General features: G+C 39.9%; 3 non-coding genes across 3 annotated transcripts; all 3 read right to left on the bottom strand.

Moving 5' to 3' along the window:
• Window positions 1-8,515: 8,515 nt before the first annotated feature.
• On the bottom strand, window positions 8,516-8,597 carry trnal-aag (transfer RNA leucine (anticodon AAG)). Its single transcript has one exon. It is a non-coding gene; the product is annotated as a tRNA-Leu (tRNA).
• Window positions 8,598-11,362: 2,765 nt separating this feature from the next.
• trnal-aag (transfer RNA leucine (anticodon AAG)) lies at window positions 11,363-11,444 on the bottom strand. Its single transcript has one exon. It is a non-coding gene; the product is annotated as a tRNA-Leu (tRNA).
• Window positions 11,445-14,209: 2,765 nt separating this feature from the next.
• trnal-aag (transfer RNA leucine (anticodon AAG)) lies at window positions 14,210-14,291 on the bottom strand. Its single transcript has one exon. It is a non-coding gene; the product is annotated as a tRNA-Leu (tRNA).
• Between the last annotated feature and the right edge of the window lie 8,395 nt (window positions 14,292-22,686).

Below are 22,686 nucleotides of genomic sequence, written 5' to 3'. Positions count from 1 at the left end.
TTTACCACTAAAGGGAAATTTTAGTAGCTGAGCATAAAAAGAAGAGGAGCATAACGCATCTGAAGGTCATAAACGATATTAATTTTGGAACATAAACATACAGTATATAGCTGGTCTTGGTACTTTAAAGAAAAAAATACACACCAGTATTCCATTTCTCCCTAAACATTTTAAGCTTTGAAGTCTTTAACTAACGTGATACCAGAGTCAACAAGCATACTTTTAGAATTTGATTAAAAGGGAATATAATATGGAATCGCGTATCTAAAGAATTTAATAACGGTATGATTATATCCGTGTACTGCGACAGGGCTGTGTAGGGCTGTTTTGCCTGCCTGTTCATGCGACCTGTCTTGTAGCCTACTGGTCTAGGTGTGTGACTACCAACTGGCAGGTTGTGTGTTTGAATCCAGCTGGTTCTGGACTTTTCATTTAACAAACATTTCTTCGAAAAAATAGAATAGCGATATTATGGACAATCAATTGACTTTTATATTTCAAAATATCGCAACATGATCGATATTTGCGATATTTTGAACATATCTTCCCTTCTGACAGCGGTTCCTGCTTCTAGTGTGTGTGTGTGCAACAGAGTAAATTTTTATAGAGAAATGGAGGCTGGACAGTATGTGTTACAATATAAACATTTATATTGATTTAAATCGTGTTCTGATTTAAATCGCAAACGCGTGTTTAATTATGTGTTTTTTAATCATAATCAGGCTAATGCATTTCTACATTTTCTGTATGAACCAGCTTAGAGGTTCATACAGAAAGACAGCTTGTGTTTAAATTGAGTGTAAGGTAATTTATGCTTCTAAAGTCATGGTCAGCATTTATTATTGTACTGTGCTGTAAACTTTTTCTGTGCCTAGTCACATTATTTTATTGCATTTTTTTTGCGTTATTAAATCCGGTGGCGCTGTGTGTTAGTTTCCTGACTCCCATGTTACATGGTCTGTGATTGAATCCCATAGAACTATGACTTTATTTTTTAACAAACATTTCTTTGAAAAAATGAAACGTTTCCCTTGGTCAGAGATTAAATAAAACCTCACTCGCACCAAACAAATTTATATTTCTAAATATCACAAAATACGTTCATTGTCTTCCAATCAAGTCGAGTTGACATTGGAAGCCTGCCACACCCGGACTGTTAAACCAACGCATTAGCACGTCAAAGCCCATCGAGGGTATTGAGCCAGTATTGGCTTTAGTATTCCCCCCTCTCCCCTCAGTTCAATTCAAGGTGTTTTATTTGCATGACAGATGGGTACAAGCAGTGTTGGGTATGTATATTGTAACGCTTACGGCAGACAGGCACTGTGTAAGAGCCGGCGCACCAGAGCAGCGTACCGAGGGAGCGTCTGCATTTCTAACTTAGTTTTTAAAATTAGTCAAGCAATATGAAGCATCTCCTTTTACTTAGTGCCTGAGCATAAAAAGAATAGGAGCATACTGCAACGCATGTGAAGTCCATAAACGATATTAATTTTGGAACTTAAACATACAGTATATGGCTGGTCTCGGTACTTTAAAGAAAACATACACACCAGTATTCCATTTCTCCCTAAACATTTTAAGCATCGAAGTCTTTAACTAACGCGATACCGGAGTCAACAAGCATACTTTTAGAATTTGATTAAAAGGGAATATAATATGGAATCGCGTATCTCAAGAAATTAATAACGATATAATTATATTCATGTTGCAAAAGAACTGCAACGGACATAAAAACTCCCTTGCTTTTAACAGAGCGTTCCATAATTTCTAACTATGAAAATGCCAGGTGAAAGGATTTGTAAACATATTTTGTTAAAGCAAGTCAGTTTTTTCTGCAACACATAAAATACATTTTTCCAAGAAAGTTTAGCCTTTGTCACTAATGAAACCACTAAATAAAGACATAAATATAGAAATCTTAAGATTTGTTTTATTTAATGTTGGTAGCAGGATGAACTGTCAGAGTGTATATTTTGTCGCAGAGTTGCTGCAAGATGTTAACAGTGAAAAAGGTATTTAGAAATGAGTTATTTCAAGATGAAAATTTTCAGAATAATTGCAAATCTAGCAGGATAGAGAAAGCACAGAAAACTGGCAGTTAGATTGATCAGATTAGTATGAAAAGTCATTTAGCAAAGGGAATTAGAAGAGTGACAAACTAGTATACTTTAGATCTTTTTTTCTGAACCAGGGACAATCTGATCATGTTTCCCTATAACAATAATAAAAAACTTTATTTGATATATCACCATTAAAGGTGGCATCTCAAAGCAATACAGTAGATGTAAAAACAGATAAAAGGACCACAGATTACAAAGTAAATGCATATAAGAAAGACAAGCAGTTAGAGGTGCTACCAAAATTAGAAAATGAAGCAGATACAGACACTAAGTCTTCTGAAAAGAAAGGTTCTGAGGTTAGATTTAAACTGGCCCTGGTGTGTGTGTGTTTGTGTCTGTCTGTCCTGTGATGGACTGGCGCTATGTCCAGGGTGTATTCTGCCTTGTGTCTGTCGCTTACTGGGATAGGCTCCAAATCCTCTGTACTGGATAAAGAGATTAGAAATGGATGGAAGTAAAGGCACTGTGTGGATGGAACTATACACAGTGTTAGAAACCCACTATGAAATGGCAGCATCTCACTGAGAATAAAACATTTTATACTGCTGGCTTAAGGAAACAGCCTTTCCACCTCTCTTGCACATCAGTATCCATACCTAGTTATTTAAACAAATTGCCTCTAATTATAAACATCTTAATATGCTGGCTCTGTGGATCCGCATCAGCTATGTTTGCCCATTCCTTCAATTCATGTGCATCCAACACACAGTTCAACGCTAGCAACTACACAAAATCTAAAATATGAGCTCTACTTGCCACTTACAGTACCAACAGTACCAGCTAACTTTAGTAGTGACATTTTCATGGATCTTTTTAACAATAAAATTTACAACATCAGACTTCAGACACAATTAAACAGGCCTCAAAAAAGTCTGGTACAAACATTTTCAGCATGGAATAAACCGTTACTTTAATGGTATAAACCTTAAATGGATTCATATTCTCAATAAGATTTGGTGCTCAGTAACATGACTTAGAAAATGACAGAAGACATACGTATCATGCTTATCCTTCTATTTTTCATAATCGTAAACTCCTTAAGGCAGTTACATTTTCTCTGTTCTGACCTGGAGTTACAGAGAAATTTAAATTCTAATAAGAGATTTGTAATGAGGAAAGTCATACCAATCACTCATACAGTACCAGGATTTGCAATTACAATACAAATACTTTCTTTCTGTATGTGTTTATTTTGCAGTTTGAGTCTATGGCATTCCTTTGGGGGTCCATACTCCAAGGCATGACTTTTTTATGTATAAACATCAGTATTTACTGCTATTAATTACTGTACGATTTATAGTTGAAATCTGAGCCTAGATATAAAGTTAGATATAAAGTTAAAATCTCGACAAAGCAATGTAGGAAATACAGAGAAAATAAATCCTTTCTGACATCTAAAATCAGTTTCGATCAAGGTCTCTAAAACGAACAAGAAAAAGAAGATTTTCGGAGGGCAATTACGCTGTGTTTATATAGAATAAGTGATTTATGAGCAATCTAATTTCTTGTTCGTTTAAAACAGTGAAATGTCAGCTGCAAAAGATCACACCAGAAACAGCACTCTCTCTGCCTGTCATAGACGTTCAGGAAAGGCTGAATGAAGTCATGTCAAGTACAATAATTCGGAGATCAACAATAACAGTTGTAGGACAGTATATAAGGAGGATAAGGATTTTGAAGTTGACTCGAAATCTGATAGGTAACCAGTGCAAGGACTTGAAAACAGGTGTAATGCATCCCTGATAGGATTCTTGCTGTCATATTCTGAACATATTGAAGATTGCTCAGTGTGGATTTAATTTCCCCAGTGAACAGGATGTGCATTTATTAATTCTAGAAAAAAAGCCTTTCTTGATTTCTCTAGTTCTTAGTTTCTCTAGTTCCCTTTAAAATAAACTATTATTCCACAATGCAGAGTATTACATGCCCAGTATTTACACATGATATTTGTGATTTAAAGAAATTAACACAAGCAGCTTTTGGAGATTTAAGTGTTGACTGAGTTATTGCAGGATAAAAGACTAGAGATGTTGGCAAGAAGAAGATAGTTTGGGGAAAGCTGAGGAATACACTTATAACAAGAACACTTCCTAATGGGGTTAGGCATACTTTTGATGAAGATGATGAAGTTAACAGACTATATGTTTACATAGATACTGAAATGTGTGTTGGATGCACATGAATTGAAGGAATGGGCAAACATAGCTGATGCGGATCCACAGAGCCAGCATATTAAGATGTTTATAATTAGAGGCAATTTGTTTAAATAACTAGGTATGGATACTGATGTGCAAGAGAGGTGGAAAGGCTGTTTCCTTAAGCCAGCAGTATAAAATGTTTTATTCTCAGTGAGATGCTGCCATTTCATAGTGGGTTTCTAACACTGTGTATAGTTCCATCCACACAGTGCCTTTACTTCCATTTCTAATCTCTTTATCCAGTACAGAGGATTTGGAGCCTATCTCAGTAAGCAACGGACACAAGGCAGAATACACCCTGGACATAGCGCCAGTCCATCACAGGACAGACATACACAAACACACACACACCAGGGCCAGTTTTCCCATAAACCAATTAACTTACCAGTATGTTTTGGAGTGCGAGAGGGAGTCATATCACACATATGGAGAAAAACCATGTAACCCAGAGAGAACATGTAAACCCCACACACACAGGATGGCAGGAATTGAACCTAGGACCCCAGTGCTGCAAGATAGCAATGCTAACCACTTTGCCACCATTATAAATGGATAGATATCTTAGTTATCATTCTAGTTCACAGGTTTGGATGCATAATTTAATTTTGAAAGCCACTGAGACATCAGGTACTACTGTTGTATTTATGAAAAAGAAACAAAACAAAAAACATACTAACAACTGTGCCATCCTACTCCTTAGTTAATACATTTTATTATTCATAAACAGTTAACATTGTTAGCAAAATATTTTGAATTATATTTAACCCTATTTTTTCTTTAGTTTTGTATTTAACTTATTATATGATAGTCAGACTTAATGTATATTTGAACAATGAAAATATATTTTTACAAGATTTTACATTAAGCACTTAAAATTAATATGGTTAATAATAGTAAACTGTAACATGCTGTAACAAGATCGGTTAAACTGCGAAGAAAATGCTTTCAGAGAAAATGTTTCAGGTGTGAAGAACATAGATCTCCAATGCAATTTCAATCAAACCTGTTCCCACACACCCTGCCCCCACTACCATTAGAATATACACAAAGCACTCACATCTTTCGAGCTAATGATCAGGTGACCCAAGAGAGAGCGAGAGAAACACCAAGGGGTGCGGAACCAGGGAACCATTTACATGGAAAACGGGCGATCTCCCCAGACTGTCCGCCCGTTTCACTGTTACCTGGATACCTCTTTATTTAGAACTCACTAACACTGATTTTTAGTTTAGAAGGATTCAAGTAGGGTTTTAGATGAAAGGCAGCGACCTTAATCAAGCCCAAATCACAATTGAACCCATTCAGAGCCTACATTACATTTTAGCGTTTCATTCTGAGCAGAAGACCCTCACACCTGAAGAAGGGGGAGGTGTTTTTCGCTGGAAATCTCGCCTGCTTCTACTTTACAACCGGAGTGCTGGCTGTGACGAATTAAACCGGTATTACAGGTTTCAATCACAGACCATGTGACATGGGAGTCAGGAAACTAACACACAGCGCCACCGGATTTGATAACGCTATAAAAACGCTATAAAATAATGTGACTTGGCACAGAACAAGTTTACAGCACAGTACAATAATAAATGCTGACCATGACTTTAGAAGCATAAATTGCCTTACACTCAATTTAAACACAAGCTGTCTTTAGCCCTCTAAGCTGGTTCATACAGAAATGTAGAGATCCAGGCTCAGAACACACAGCTTCATTAGTGAATACATATGCAGGACAACTAGAGAAGATGTTTTACAGAGGATGGATTTTTAGAAACATCCCATCAGTGACATCACTGAAGTCAACTCCTAGGTACTGTAACTGTCGTGTGGATAGTTTCACAAGAATCAGACAAAGGTTTAAGCATCGCTTGTTCTAGATAAAACTGCAAAAAAAAAACAACAACCCATAATGTACTTCTTTGCGGCTCTGTTTGCCCAAATCATATATTCACAACGTGAAATCTAGAAAATAATATTACGTAACCAAAATCCGCAATATGGAAACAGAACCTGTGTAATTGTTGATAGATGATGTACTCGTAACATTTTTTCAAGACGAGCTACAACATTTAAAAAATGACTTGTATGTACTTGATATCTCTAATCAATCCACGGGTCCCAGCACAAAACGAAACTAAAACGCATACCGTTTCGCGCTTCTTATTAGTTGCTCAAAAGTAATTTGACCGTATGAAATGCATAATATAAACCTAGAAACATATACGTGAGCAGTACTTAAGCACTGTAGTATCGGTGTTAAGACATATCTCTCAAATACTGTAAATCAAGTTAAAAATATCTCAAGACAGATTCTGGTCATAATGAAACCATGTTTCGTGTATGTTTTCTTTAAAGTACCGAGACCAGCCATATACTGTATGTTTATGTTCCAAAATTAATATCGTTTATGGCCTTCACACGCGTTGCAGTATGCTCCTATTCTTTTTATGCTCAGCTACTAAGATTTCCCTTCAGTGGTAAAATTAGATATGAATATTCAATACTTAAACGGGCACAGTTAAGACATTAAATATACATATACATACTGTATACAGTACAGTTTGCATACGGTAATATGATTATGTTCCTAAATCAATCTCTTTTATGAGCATGTGTAAGGCATGGTGAATCGATTCTCAAAAATTACTGTACTTTGCATGATTGGAAAAAAATGTGTGATTGCGAAATGCTGTGGTGTTACTTTTACAAAGACGGTCAATGAAAAAAAGAATGTGGACCAGGGCAATACTTTGAGTTTACAGCTTGTCCAAGGTCATTTATTATTAATACTATTATTAATATCTTCGTTAAAGACTTTGATGGCTACAGCTCAAACATGAGAGGTTGAGCTTTATTAGCTCCACCTTGCGGAAATTCCGGATACTATTATTTTGCTAGCGGTATTTACTGGTAACTTGCGGTATTTACCGGTAACTTGCGGTAGACTGCGTACAGCATACCTGAAAATAATGCGGTATCGCCTGCGCATTTTGAATGGCTGCATCTGTAAATGAGGCAACTTGCAAGGCGAGCAGGCTCGGTGCACACCGAACGCAGATGTCTCAGAGCAGTTGAGACGTGTCCAAGTGGCTGTCAAAGGACGGCCCTTCGCCGGCGCCGTGGCTTAGTTGGCTAAAGCGCCTGTCTAGTAAACAGGAGATCCTGGGTCCGATTCCCAGCGGTGCCTTTCTTCCTGTCTTACTGTACAGAATTTATCCTTATGGGCAAATCCCATGCCTTTTAATTCAGGTGAATGCAAGTGTTCGTTTCCTTTCTGGAACAACTTGTTTTGAAAGAAATCTATACAGCTTGCGAAAGATGAAACACAAATCTTGCTTATCAGTGAAGAAGAGGTACTCCCAGCAGGCCAGCTAATACCAGCAGTGTTTTTTTTTCACCCTAACCCAGAGAATGGAGAAAAGCGAGGCGCCTGTGGCTCTGCAGTGTAATCAGTTCGCGAGTTCGGCGGTTAGCTGAAAGAGTGGTAAATGCAGCTTGCCCCAGCCCGTTCTTATTCTTTTAAAGAGGATAAAAAATTAACTTCGCCGCCATTACTACCAGCTTTAAAAGACTGCCATGGGCACGGATAAAAACACACTACAGATGACTTTTCTGGAACCGAAGCAGAGATTCCTTTACGAACCAACTGATAAAGTTCAGCCAGTGAATACTGTTAACAGAATGTGAAAGCACGATCAACTTTGTAACTGCAACCACAGGAAAACCAGCAAGAAGCAGGCTCCATTCCCCATTTAAATCTGTCGTGCGAGGCATGCTTCTTGAACGCATGAAGTAAATGCCACGATCGCTTTTGAACTTGGACAAAGTACTTCCAAAGGAGCGCTATGCGCAAAGATTTAACAAGCTCAACCCCCGCCAACGATTCGGTGTGAAGAAGCAGAACATTCAATTTTCACAGACAGAAGCGGCACGCCAGCACAGCCAACATTAAAACGGAGGGCACACTACGATTTGCATTGACACAAAAGTGATCTGGGCAGACGTCGTTCCCTGCATAACGCAAAAAGTGGCAAAGCGCTTTTGGGTTAAGAGGACGCAAGATGGTTTTTGTTTTGTGCCTTGATGTCAAGCTGAGAAAGTATCTTTAAACACTTTGCTTAGTTTCTCGAGAGACTGCCAAAAAGCATTTCCCTCCCATTCGTCTGATGTCAGCTGAAAGGGGGTCCTGACAGAAGCACCTGGCAGCGGTGGGATTCGAACCCACGCCCCCGCAGAGACTGGAGCCTTAATCCAGCGCCTTAGACCGCTCGGCCACACTACCCGCTGTGTGCTGTCTCTTTGTCTCATTACTTGCTCGGAGGAGGTCGGGTGGGTTTTGCTCTTGTCGCCCAACTTAGTGGCGTTATGACCGTGGAACCGACTGCACCTGCTTTTTCTGAGATGCTTCCCCTCTCATGGCGAGATCTTGACTTCTTTAACACCTCTGGATAAAGATCTTCTGTGGAGCAGGTTTCAGACCTCTGCGTACAGCACTCTTGATGTCATTTTATTTTTACAGCAGCCGCATCCGGAAAGTTGTGTCTTTTACGTTTTATTTGAACAACAAAACTACATACAATACAAACAAGAGCACATATAACGTATGAAGAAAATCATCAGGGGCACATGCTATAATACAATTACACTTTATGAAAAACGATTACACAAGGTAAATAAAGATAAGGTCCACACAGCTTGTTCTTACATTTCGAAAGAGTCCGTAAATACCCCTTTACGTCTATTTTGAACTGTTCAAACGTAGGACTCTTCCCAGACCATTTCACTTTATACCACATTCCTAAACGAGGATGCATCTCCTGTTTTAGAACTATTTTGGCCGTGTGGCTTATACAACACACCCACAGTATTCAAATGGTGGACTGCAGATCTGTGCTATAGTTCAGTCGAATTCGAAGGATCCAGCAATCGTACTGGATTTGACTGGGATTCTGAAATGTCTCTTGCAAAAGTATTCGGGTTTGCTTGAACCTTTGATAAAAAAAGTGATCTGATCTGAAACTACCCAGCTTACAATCTCTGAGGTAGTTGTCACTAAACTCGGACGTGATGTGGCACACATGTGCCGTGTGCCTTTACTTTTGTAAAAAACTGGTATCGGGAAAAGTTTCTTAATATTTCTTTTGATTAGCATGCAAGAAAATGGGATCATTACCTATGGGATTTCCCGCCAGCGTGGAGCTTGAATTCACAACCTTGAGATTCAGTGTTCAAGAGTCACAGAAGAGGTCGGCCTGGTCTTCAGTTTGCCAACGATAAGCTCCGGCAGTGCTCCTCTGTAAAGCAGATTATTCGGATCGGTTATGTGGGACGGCACTTCGATACTAAGATCGTTTGCAGCACACGCATTGTTTCCCCCCTTCACGCAAAAAACATAGACGAAGGAAGCTCTCTTGTCTTGGGCTGCTGACTCCCGGATTTAAAGCGCTCTGGGTGCCAGCTAAGTCTCTAACAAGCACACTATAAAGACAGGAATTACACTTTGCTCACGTCACGCATGGAATGGCGAGGCTACTTGTTCCAATATTATCTAGTCACACCTCATATGGTGCCGATTCCTGGATTTCATTTAAGAAAGAGCACTGCTAACACCGTAAACAGTGCAAAACGTGTGATGAAAGAAGTCTTTTCCCCCCTTTGTCTAAAGCAGAACACAGCGGAGTCATGCCGAGGGTTGTGAGATCAAGATTTCAGTGGAGCACTGTCGTCTACGTCTTTAGCTACATGAGTTGGACATCCTCTTGTACACGGAAAGCAGATTGAGATCCTCTGACATGAAAAGTGCCAGATAAAAGCCATTTCTCATCCTTTCTCTTAGTGGTGGAGCTATCGCATGTAAATGAAGCAACTTGCAAGGCGAGCAGGCTCGGTGCACACCGAACGCAGATGTCTCAGAGCAGTTGAGACGTGTCCAAGTGGCTGTCAAAGGACGGCCCTTTGCCGGCGCCGTGGCTTAGTTGGCTAAAGCGCCTGTCTAGTAAACAGGAGATCCTGGGTCCGATTCCCAGCGGTGCCTTTCTTCCTGTCTTACTGTACAGAATTTATCCTTACGGGCAAATCCCATGCCTTTTAATTGAGGTGAATGCAAGTGTTCGTTTCCTTTCTGGAACAACTTGTTTTGAAAGAAATCTATACAGCTTGCGAAAGATGAAACACAAATCTTGCTTATCAGTGAAGAAGAGGTACTCCCAGCAGGCCAGCTAATACCAGCAGTGTTTTTTTTTCACCCTAACCCAGAGAATGGAGAAAAGCGAGGCGCCTGTGGCTCTGCAGTGTAATCAGTTCGCGAGTTCGGCGTTTAGCTGAAAGAGTGGTAAATGCAGCTCGCCCCAACCCGTCCTTATTCTTTTAAAGAGGATAAAAAATTAACTTCGCCGCCATTACTACCAGCTTTAAAAGACTGCCATGGGCACGGATAAAAACACACTACAGATGACTTTTCTGGAACCGAAGCAGAGATTCCTTTTCGAACCAACTGATAAAGCTCAGCCAGTGAATACTGTTAACAGAATGTGAAAGCACGATCAACTTTCTAACTGCAACCACAGGAAAAACAGCAAGAAGCAGGCTCCATTCCCCATTTAGATCTGTCGTGCGAGGCATGCTTCTTGAACGCATGAAGTAAATGCCACGATCGCTTTTGAACTTGGACAAAGTACTTCCAAAGGAGCGCTATGCGCAAAGATTTAACAAGCTCAACCCCCGCCAACGATTCGGTGTGAAGAAGCAGAACATTCAATTTTCACAGACAGAAGCGGCACACCAGCACAGCCAACATTAAAACGGAGGGCACACTACGATTTGCATTGACACAAAAGTGATCTGGGCAGACGTCGTTCCCTGCATAACGCAAAAAGTGGCAAAGCGCTTTTGGGGTGAGAGGACGCAAGAGGGTTTTGGTTTTGTGCCTTGATGTCAAGCTGAGAAAGTATCTTTAAACACTTTGCTTAGTTTCTCGAGAGACTGCCAAAAGGCAGTTCCCTCCCTTTCGTCTGAAGTCAGCTGAAAAGGGGTCGCAACAGAAGCACCTGGCAGCAGTGGGATTCGAACCCACGCCCCCAAAGAGACTGGAGCCTTAATCCAGCGCCTTAGACCGCTCGGCCACGCTACCCGCTGTGCGATGTCTCTTTGTCTCATTACTTGCTCGGAGGAGGTCGGGTGGGTTTTGCTCTTGTCACCCGACTTAGTGGCGTTATGACCGTTGAACCGACTGCACCTGCTTTTTCTGAGATGCTTCCCCTCTCATGGTGAGATCTCGACTTCTTTAACACCTCTGGATAAAGATCTTCTGTGGAGCAGGTTTCAGACCTCTGCGTACAGCACCCTTGATGTCATTTTATTTTTACAGCAGCCGCATCCGGAAAGTTGTGTCTTTTACGTTTTATTTGAACAACAAAACTACATACAATACAAACAAGAGCACATATAACGTATGAAGAAAATCATCAGGGGAACATGCTATAATACAATTACACTTTATGAAAAACGATTACACAAGGTAAATAAAGATAAGGTCCGCACAGCTTGTTCTTACATTTCGAAAGAGTCCGTAAATACCCCTTTACGTCTATTTTGAACTGTTCAAACGTAGGACTCTTCCCAGACCATTTCACTTTATACCACATTCCTAAACGAGGATGCATCTCCTGTTTTAGAACTATTTTGGCCATGTGGCTTATACAACACACCCACAGTATTCAAATGGTGGACTGCAGATCTGTGCTATAGTTCAGTCGAATTCAAAGGATCCAGCAATCGTACTGGATTTGACTGGGATTCTGAAATGTCTCTTGCAAAAGTATTCGGGTTTGCTTGAACCTTTGATAAAAAAAGTGATCTGATCTGAAACTACCCAGCTTACAATCTCTGAGGTAGTTGTCACTAAACTCGGACGTGATGTGGCACACATGTGCCGTGTGCCTTTACTTTTGTAAAAAACTGGTATCGGGAAAAGTTTCTTAATATTTCTTTTGATTAGCATGCAAGAAAATGTGATCATTACCTATGGAATTTCCCGCCAGCGTGGAGCTTGAATTCACAACCTTGAGATTCAGTGTTCAAGAGTCACAGAAGAGGTCGGCCTGGTCTTCAGTTTGCCAACGATAAGCTCCGGCAGTGCTCCTCTGTAAAGCAGATTGTTCGGATCGGTTATGTGGGACGGCACTTCGATACTAAGATCGTTTGCAGCACACGCATTGTTTCCCCCCTTCACGCAAAAAACATAGACGAAGGAAGCTCTCTTCTCTTGGGCTGCTGACTCCCTGATTTAAAGCGCTCTGGGTGCCAGCTAAGTCTCTAACAAGCACACTATAAAGACAGGAATTACACTTTGCTCACGTCACGCATGGAATGGCGAGGCTACTTGTTCCAATATTATCTAGTCACACCTCATATGGTGCCGATTCCTGGATTTCATTTAAGAAAGAGCACTGCAAACACCGTAAACAGTGCAAAACGTGTGATGAAAGAAGTCTTTTCCCCCCTTTGTCTAAAGCAGAACACAGCGGAGTCATGCCGAGGGTTGTGAGATCAAGATTTCAGTGGAGCACTGTCGTCTACGTCTTTAGCTACATGAGTTGGACATCCTCTTGTACACGGAAAGCAGATTGAGATCCTCTGACATGAAAAGTGCCAGATAAAAGCCATTTCTCATCCTTTCTCTTAGTGGTGGAGCTATCGCATGTAAATGAAGCAACTTGCAAGGCGAGCAGGCTCGGTGCACACCGAACGCAGATGTCTCAGAGCAGTTGAGACGTGTCCAAGTGGCCGTCAAAGGACGGCCCTTTGCCGGCGCCGTGGCTTAGTTGGCTAAAGCGCCTGTCTAGTAAACAGGAGATCCTGGGTCCGATTCCCAGCGGTGCCTTTCTTCCTGTCTTACTGTACAGAATTTATCCTTACGGGCAAATCCCATGCCTTTTAATTGAGGTGAATGCAAGTGTTCGTTTCCTTTCTGGAACAACTTGTTTTGAAAGAAATCTATACAGCTTGCGAAAGATGAAACACAAATCTTGCTTATCAGTGAAGAAGAGGTACTCCCAGCAGGCCAGCTAATACCAGCAGTGTTTTTTTTTCACCCTAACCCAGAGAATGGAGAAAAGCGAGGCGCCTGTGGCTCTGCAGTGTAATCAGTTCGCGAGTTCGGCGTTTAGCTGAAAGAGTGGTAAATGCAGCTCGCCCCAGCCCGTCCTTATTCTTTTAAAGAGGTTAAAAAATTAACTTCGCCACCATTACTACCAGCTCTAAAAGACTGCCATGGGCACGGAAAAAAACACACTACAGATGACTTTTCTGGAACCGAAGCAGAGATTCCTTTTCGAACCAACTGATAAAGCTCAGCCAGTGAATACTGTTAACAGAATGTGAAAGCACGATCAACTTTGTAACTGCAACCACAGGAAAAACAGCAAGAAGCAGGCTCCATTCCCCATTTAAATCTGTCGTGCGAGGCATGCTTCTTGAACGCATGAAGTAAATGCCACGATCGCTTTTGAACTTGGACAAAGTACTTCCAAAGGAGCGCTATGCGCAAAGATTTAACAAGCTCAACCCCCGCCAACGATTCGGTGTGAAGAAGCAGAACATTCAATTTTCACAGACAGAAGCGGCACGCCAGCACAGCCAACATTAAAACGGAGGGCACACTACGATTTGCATTGACACAAAAGTGATCTGGGCAGACGTTGTTCCCTGCATAACACAAAAAGTGGCAAAGCGCTTTTGGGGTGAGAGGACGCAAGAACGTTTTTGTTTTGTGCCTTGATGTCAAGCTGAGAAAGTATCTTTAAACACTTTGCTTAGTTTCTCGAGAGACTGCCAAAAAGCAGTTCCCTCCCTTTCATCTGAAGTCAGCTGAAAGGGGGTCGCGACAGAAGCACCTGGCAGCGGTGGGATTCGAACCCACGCCTCCGAAAAGACTGGAACCTTAATCCAGCGCCTTTGACCGCTCGGCCACGCTACCCGCTGTGCGCTGTCTCTTTGTCTCATTACTTGCTCGGAGGAGGTCGGGTGGGTTTTGCTCTTGTCACCCGACTTAGTGGCGTTATGACCGTGGAACCGACTGCACCTGCTTTTTCTGAGATGCTTCCCCTCTCATGGTGAGATCTCGACTTCTTTAACACCTCTGGATAAAGATCTTCTGTGGAGCAGGTTTCAGACCTCTGCGTACAGCACCCTTGATGTCATTTTATTTTTACAGCAGCCGCATCCGGAAAGTTGTGTCTTTTACGTTTTATTTGAACAACAAAACTACATACAATACAAACAAGAGCACATATAACGTATCAAGAAAATCGTCAGGGGCACATGCTATAATACAATTACACTTTATGAAAAACGATTACACAAGGTAAATAAAGATAAGGTCCGCACAGCTTGTTCTTACATTTCGAAAGAGTCCGTAAATACCCCTTTACGTCTATTTTGAACTGTTCAAACGTAGGGCTCTTCCCAGACCATTTCACTTTATACCACATTCCTAAACAAGGATGCATCTCCTGTTTTAGAACTATTTTGGGTGGTATAGCTTATACAACACAGCTACAGTATTCTAATCGTGGACTGCAGATCTGTGCTATAGTTCAGTCGAATTCGAAGGATCCAGCAATCGTACTGGATTTGACTGGGATTCTGAAATGTCTCTTGCAAAGGTATTCGGGTTTGCTTGAACCTTTAAAAAAAAGTGATCTGAAACTACCCAGCTTACAATCTCTGAGGTAGTTGTCACTAAACTCGGACGTGATGTGCCGTGTGCCTTTACTTTTGTAAAAAACTGGTATTGGGAAAATTAAAGTCGAAACCCAAAACAGTTACATAATTAAGAGTAAATGCCTCCTAATAGCTAGCAAACGCTCCTAGTTAGTAAAGTTTTTTTTGTTCCTGCCTGTCACGCGGGAATCTGGGGTTTGATTACCGACGGGGAGACAGCTAGTTTTTTATGATCAGATTCCAATATTAATGCTGTGTGTGAGAGTTTACGTAACTTTCCTTTTCTCACATTTTCTGACGACTATTCCGAAGGAGCGCCCTGTCAACTCCTAATACTTTTAAAAAAAATCTACCTGCATGTTTGATTATTTTTGTTTTATTTAGAAAAAGTTCAATATTGATCATAACTAAAGAAAATAATGATCAGAAACAAAAACAAAATGTTGAAGATGCGACTCAATCTTGAATCAGAGCTGGGTGACACGGGCTTCTGTTCTGATATGGTTGTACGAGAAACAGGAGGGATCTCTTCTCTCCTATGGAGCATGAGCTGAATCAGGAATGAGACATTTCGTGTGTTTGTGCATATGTCAACGCATGACCTACATCGTAAAACTAAAACTAAATTAAAAACTAACATTAAGTTTTCAGAGACATTCATTTATATACAAACAAGAGATAGACAAAGCAATAATTCTACATTAACTTGTCCTGCACTGATCAGACTAATTGAAATGGTCTGATTCAGAGCCTGTGCAGCTCGTGCTAATACAACATTTTCCTTTGATTTTTCTTTGAGGGCGGAGTTGTCTTTAAAATCTGGATGAAATAAAAAGGAGTGACGTCAGTGTAAAACAGCTTTCCTTCATGGGGAACAACAGTTGTGTTCCATATTTCTAATTATTTTGGTTTCAAGATAGCAATTTAGTATGTAACATAAAAGCCAACTGGATAAAGCTGTTACACGTCATTTACAATGGTCTTTCAACTAATAGCCTGTGCAGGGATCAAACCCCAGCTGTTGGTACGAGTTGCGTAAGGCTCTGCAACATGCAGATGAGAAACTAACCTCTGCTTCTTCATTATATACACAGTGAGCTATATATGCGGGCTTACTGCCCCCTACGGGCTCTGTATTTGATTGCGGTACAAGACCGGCCATGGAGAAATGAAGTGAAGAGGGTGTGTTCATTAAAAGGCTCATATCGTCCCTGGGAGGTCTCAAACCACCACCCTTTTGGTTAACAACCGAACCACAAAGACTCATGTACAGCTTAACACTTCTCGGTCTCAGTGAAAGTGATACACTCCGTAAAATTTCTGGAGAATCATTTGTCAATTTCCCTACGGGATTAATAAAGTATTATCTATCTATCTTAAAGGAAAATCGCCAACAGCGGCCGATATCTATTGGAGTTTTTTCATTCTATACTGCAATTTCTGAAGGGTACCCTGTGAAAATACGAATTTTGACGAGAAGGGATGGACATATAAGGTCAGCAGGCATGGGGAATTGGACCTTATGGTGAAGGCTGCTGGCTCGGCATCAGCAGAACCTGATCAATATCGGTTGACTCCGATATACTTTGACAACTTAACTTCTGGATTTAGAGACATTTACCTTAGTGTCGGTATACTAAGATGTTTTGGTAACGAGGAAGGAGGGACAAAGCAAATTGGCAGAATGTGTGCTATTTTGTTGACTACAAGTCCTCACATGCCAGAGGGACAATATTAAAAAAACTTAACAGTATAATCTCTTGTACTTCACGATTTAATGGTGTCTGTCACATTGTATCTCACACCTCAGTGTCAGAATTGTGAGACGAGTTTGTAATCAGGAGGGTGGGCCATAGCAATTCAGCAGAAATTGCATTCACCTTTTCCCAATGCATTCTCACATGCCATTTTCTCACATGCCATGCTCAGAGGGTCATATTTTTAAAATGGTATCATTAAATGTCCTGAAGTTCAGGATTTTGACAGTCTGTTATATTGTGTCTCACACCTTGATGTCAGAAATATGAGACGATTTTAAAATCAGGAGGGAGGGCCCTAGCAATATAGCAAACATTGCATTTACCATTTGACAATGTATTCTCTCATGCCATGTTCAGAGGGTCGTATTTAAAAAATGGTACAGTACAATGTTCTGAAGTTCAGGATTTTGATAGTCTTTTCCATTGTGTCTCTCACATCTGTGTCAGAATTTTTAGACATTTTTATAACCAGGAGTTAGGTTCGATCACCCTCTGCTCATCCTCAGTTAACCATATAGTCTCATATGCCATGTTCTAAATGTCCCATTTAAAACTGCTATATTAAAATTTCTTGTAAAATGCAAGAGTTTGAGACTTTTTATGATCAGAAGGCAAGGTCCTGGAAAATATGCAGAAAGTGCCAGTGAATTTACGTTTTGCCTTTGTCTTATTTACTCGTGGTATAACATGCCAGTTTGTTTTATTGTGAGTTGTGTTTCTGAAATGTGTTTCATACAAAAATGCAATTTGGACAGTCTCTACTTACATATTCCCCTTTACTGAGGAAATGTACAGTAATACATCCGGATAAGTATTTTTAAAAATGACTGTAGAGAGCCATCTACAGGCGAAAGACGACATAACATCACAGCAGCAGCATTTAAGATGGAACGAAAAACGCAAAGCAGCAGCTGGCGAATAAGAAGCCAACTTCAGCCTCGTTAATGCAATAGCATTAGGTGAGGTGGAAAAATATTTCTTGCTCTGAATCTTAACATTTTTATAGGAGGTGTTCTAGGACTTCTTGCCTCAGAAAAAAAAACTGCCAGTACATCACTTATTTCTACTCCATCAATAGCAGCAGTGTTATCAGTACTGAGCCCTAAATGTAGGTCCTATCATCATATAAAAAGTCGAAAGTATCGACTGCATTCAACTGATAAAATGTATCTTCTATGAGAGTTATATCTTTATCCAAAATACATCGGAAACAAATTTGCACGTTTTTTGGGGGGGATCCTGAAGACTGAGACTCAAAACTTTTTTTTCCTTCTTTCCAGGAGGAAGGATTATTCAGATGCAAACATTGTCCCAAAATCAATGTACTCTCCATTGATATTCAAATCCTCAAATTCTTCATCTGAACGTCGATATTGAAATATGATATCGTACAAATTGTGGTTTTCTTTTTAAAGCAAATTTTATGCTTTAAATTAAATAAATTTTATTGATTATGAATGTGCCGGAAATTTTTCAGTACTTTAGAGGGTTCTGCCATTTTAGATGTTATGCTGTTCCTGTCTGATTTATCAAATGTGTCATTTAAATCTCCAGTCATTTCTATATCAGTCTGAACGCCTTGCAGTAAAGATTGCAATTCATCCAAAAATGCCAAGTTTCCCACTGGTGATACATACAAGGAAATGAATGTATATTTTCCCCCCAAATCAACAAATTTACAATCAAATACCTCCCTCATCTGCAGGTGGAGAGAATAATGTCAGAATAAATACAGGTTTAAAAGTCAGGAGCATTGATAGTCCTATTTTAAAATGACACTAAAATGCTCACAATATATTAAAAAGCTCTGTTAAATGCAAAAATAATAAAAAAAATATTAAAACAAGGTAAAAAGAAATAATACACAGTTATAAAGCTCAGGAATTATCAATGTGAAGTTACAATGGGTTGATTGTGTTTCATGTGATTTAAAAAATAAAATGTTTGCAAAAAATCCACTTACAATATGCTAAAAATGGCAAGAATACTTAACCTTTTACTACCAGTGACATATTTAGCCAATGTCCGCCTGGAATTTCCTCCCCCTTAAACATTTGTTATATCTCTGCAGCAGAACATAGCAGGAGCCTGGTTCAGGTCTTAAATTGAAGCTAACCCCCTTGGCTTTGAGTGTGAATAGTCAAATTTCTTATATTTCTTAATGTGTCCACTCAGCAGACAAACATATGAAAAAAAAAACAAAAAAAACAGCTGGCGAACATTTTTTTTTTGGTCTTCAGAGGTCAGATTTTTAAACTATATGCATGTCAACTATATGCATGAATGATTTGAAAACCTTGTTCTAGGTGGCTACTAGCTTGGATAAAAAATTGGGACAAATTGATCAATTAGAAAAAATTCTACATCATGTTTTGTGAAGACTGGACCTGGAATGAAATGTCACGCCTATAATAAAAAATCATAAAATATAGAAAATAATAAGAACAAAAACCATTGCAATTGCTATAAAAACCTTAAGACACTGCTAGAGAGCCTTTATCTGCTGTTATGCAATGAAAAAAAACCTCAGAGTTGCCTTCTGGTGTGAAAAATAGGAGCACTGATAAGAAACTGATAAAAAAAACTGATTGATTATCCCTTCTGAGTCAATGATTGACAGCTAAAAATGCAGCCTGAAGCTTCTAGAGGAAGTCTCACCCCCTAAGGGCTCTGAATGGCTGAAAATACAAAGAATGACAGCGGTTTTTACCAATCAAATCGCCTTATTTCTGGCGCTCGTTCTTCAAACATTTACTAAGTAATCAGTAACGTTTACTAGTCTCTAGCTCTTGAGATAAACTAGTCTGGGTTATTTTGGATATATATCATGCTCCAGAATAAGGTAAAAACATGGGATATATATATATATATTTGCTGGTTTTTGCTTTTGCGGTTTTGTTGGTAAAAATGTATGATATTGACATGCTGTGCTTGCCGGGTTGCCGTGTGTTTTTATTGGGATTCTGCTAGTTCATTAATTTATTGGTTTATTGCATAATAGTGTCATGTCTGTGGAAACAAACTTTATGGTTTTGTTGTGGTGATATTTGAGAATACGTGCATGTGAGAAAATTTGTGGAGCGGTTTCAAACAAACGTTGTTTATCTCGCGTTTATCTTAAAAATAAAAAAGTGTCATCTGGGGAGACAGGAGTGGTCCTCGGTGACCGCGATCCGGACTAAGTTAACAGGTGTGTAATTTAAAAAAAAATAAAAAAAGTTAAAAATAAATACTAAATGGGTTTAACATTCAGGAATGTAATTGGTCAGATGCTTACGATAAGTGATGCTGGTGTTTCGTGTGATTTAGCGAATTCAAAAAAATATTAATTTTAAAAACGGCAAGAGCTCGTATGGAAAAAAAAAAGTTCGTAAGTATCTTTGTTACAACAGCCGCGCCAGAACTATTCAGATACTGTACATCAGAAAAGTACCTGAACTTGACTGGTTTATATTCAGTTATGTGCATTGGGAACGAAAGGGAGACTTAGATGGATTTTATTAGGGTTTTAGGAATCAGAAAATTTATTTTTACACGTTTATGCCTACGAGCAGAAATAACTTCCTGCTTTCAGCGCTTTTTTTGTTTCTGCTTGTAACCTCGAACAGAGAAACCCAGTACTGAATCACAGAAACACCCCGGAGTTTCTGTGTTTCTGGGATTTAAGAGGGATGTGTGCAGCGGTGTTACTAGTCTGGAAGGAGGAGACGCGCATTCCGCACGGGGAGCGTAGAGCAATGAGCCGCACCTGCTGCGCGCTGAGTCCTGTCCTATATAACCGCTGAGCACGGACACACAGAGTCTCCAGCCAGTGTTGGAGAATTATGATTTCAATGTTTTTTTTTCCTTTTGAGCAGAAGATGGATTTCTTCCTCTAGTTAAAGTTATTGGTGTTGTGGTTACTGTGCTAGACCGTCGGGAATAGCGCTTTTATTTATTTTTTATCAAGCAGTCTGCTGTATACTGTACGTGAAATAAAGATAAGAGTGCTTTCTTGATACTTCACAAGAGTATACATAATTCACGAGCTGTATTAAAAAAATGAACTGGAAGAAAAGCAATAGGGCTGGAGTTTATAGACTGTGATGCAAATACGAGAGTAGGAGAGGAGGGGACTAGTTCAGGAGCACAACCGGCCCTCTCCTGCCCATTCTCCCACCAGGGTCTGTTGTAACCCAGTGTGAAATTCAGTGAAATTGCAGTTCAGCTTTTGATCACTCAGCTGCTTTTCCCTGGGAATATGGGGCAAATAAAGGAGATAGCAACCAGACTAGAGGGAGAGTTTTTATTCCTAAGGGATGACTTGTTTTACAACAGCAGACAACTTAAAGAAACAAAAACCTCTGTTCTGCTGCTCCAGGTTGGTTCCACTGGGAACAAGCGTGGCCAGGAGCTCATGAACAGTAATTAGGGGTTGTTTCCACAAGGGGGGCTGGAGTAAGTTAGATGTCAAGGGCAATAAAACTCATTAGACCTAATTGACCAGTTAAAGTGAGTTGTTCTGCTTTCTGCACAGAAACCAGTGCTCTCTTCTCAATGTGTGGGTGAGTCTCTCAGTGATATAACAGCTAGGCAGGACTGCCACTGTGGTCTATTTCATCACCTGTGACCCCATCTTCCAAAGACAATAGTCCAATCTAACTATTGTCCCGGACTGCTCCGTCAGTGACAGTGAGAGGTTTATCTTGTCTCTTGTTCCGCCAGAATGTAACAAATAGTGACCCCTTAATGGAGGAAACTTTAGCTTTTGTAGGTAATTATACCACTTGACAATGTTACAGGTGTTGGGGGGGGGGGGAACCCCTAGTGATCCCACAGTCTCACATAGACAATGGCCAGTCTACACAAACCTCCAGTCAACACAGCCCTGACCCCTGTTATGTCACCCAGGTCTACACTGTGAGACAATGATTATTTAGGAAAATTGTAAGGAATGCATTCCAAAGCAGTCAATGGAAGTATGGAATTAAAATAGTCAAGTCTTGATAAATAGAGTATATTATCTATTTATTATACCTTTACATTGTGACAAAAACAAATTTCAAGTCCATTATGAGCACACACAGCATATTAAAGATGGGTCTCTGCACTGTAAAGGAATCTCAGTTCACTTATAAAAACTTTAGCTAATAAACCTGAAATGTCATTTCTTTTACTGCTTGTTCTTTAAGGTACTAACTCATTGACATTATGTAGATTAAAATAAGACTATTCACAAAGAAAAAGCATTTATCACAAATGTATCATGCCAAATAAACTCTAGTAATCAAGAGCAATTAAGAAAAGGAAACAAAACCATCTTTTGAGGATGCCAGATAGAAATGTAAACACACACTCACACGTGGGGCCAATCTTACCAGAAATCAATTAACCCACCAATGATCTTGGACTGATGTCTGAAAACCAGAGCAAACAGTACAATATTAAGGTACTAAAGCTATTAGTAGAACAGATCTAGCTTCTCAACATAATACTTATGTCTGAACTTCATTGAATAGTAACACTTCAATCTTTCATATTCAGTAGTTTTCACAAAATCAACAGCTGAGGACAGACCGCCATATACCTTTATCCAGTGGTTTTCAGAGCAGAGACATCCGTGTGGGCAAGAGTTTTTTCCCTGAGGTCCACTGCACGTCAGCTAGCCACGTTCTGGCTGGGTCGTGTGTACTCCTGGGAACGTCGCCTGTAATGAATATTGGGGACTTTGTACAAATTAATAATGTGAGCATATTAATATGATTTGTGTTGAAGCCAAACATAGACAATCACTGTTAAAACTTGAATTCAACCTCCAGTGTCTGCTTTTGAAATGCTGATCATCACCCGTCTTCTGGCTTCTAGATGCACGTGTTAATGGATATTTCTTGTCTTCTTTTTTTTCCCCCC

Source organism: Atractosteus spatula, unplaced genomic scaffold (genome assembly GCF_055471065.1).
Source record: "Atractosteus spatula isolate fAtrSpa1 unplaced genomic scaffold, fAtrSpa1.hap1 Scaffold_180, whole genome shotgun sequence".
Taxonomy (NCBI): domain Eukaryota; kingdom Metazoa; phylum Chordata; class Actinopteri; order Semionotiformes; family Lepisosteidae; genus Atractosteus; species Atractosteus spatula.
The sequence above is the reverse complement of the archived record's forward strand: the minus strand, read 5'-3'. Positions and strand labels throughout refer to the sequence as shown.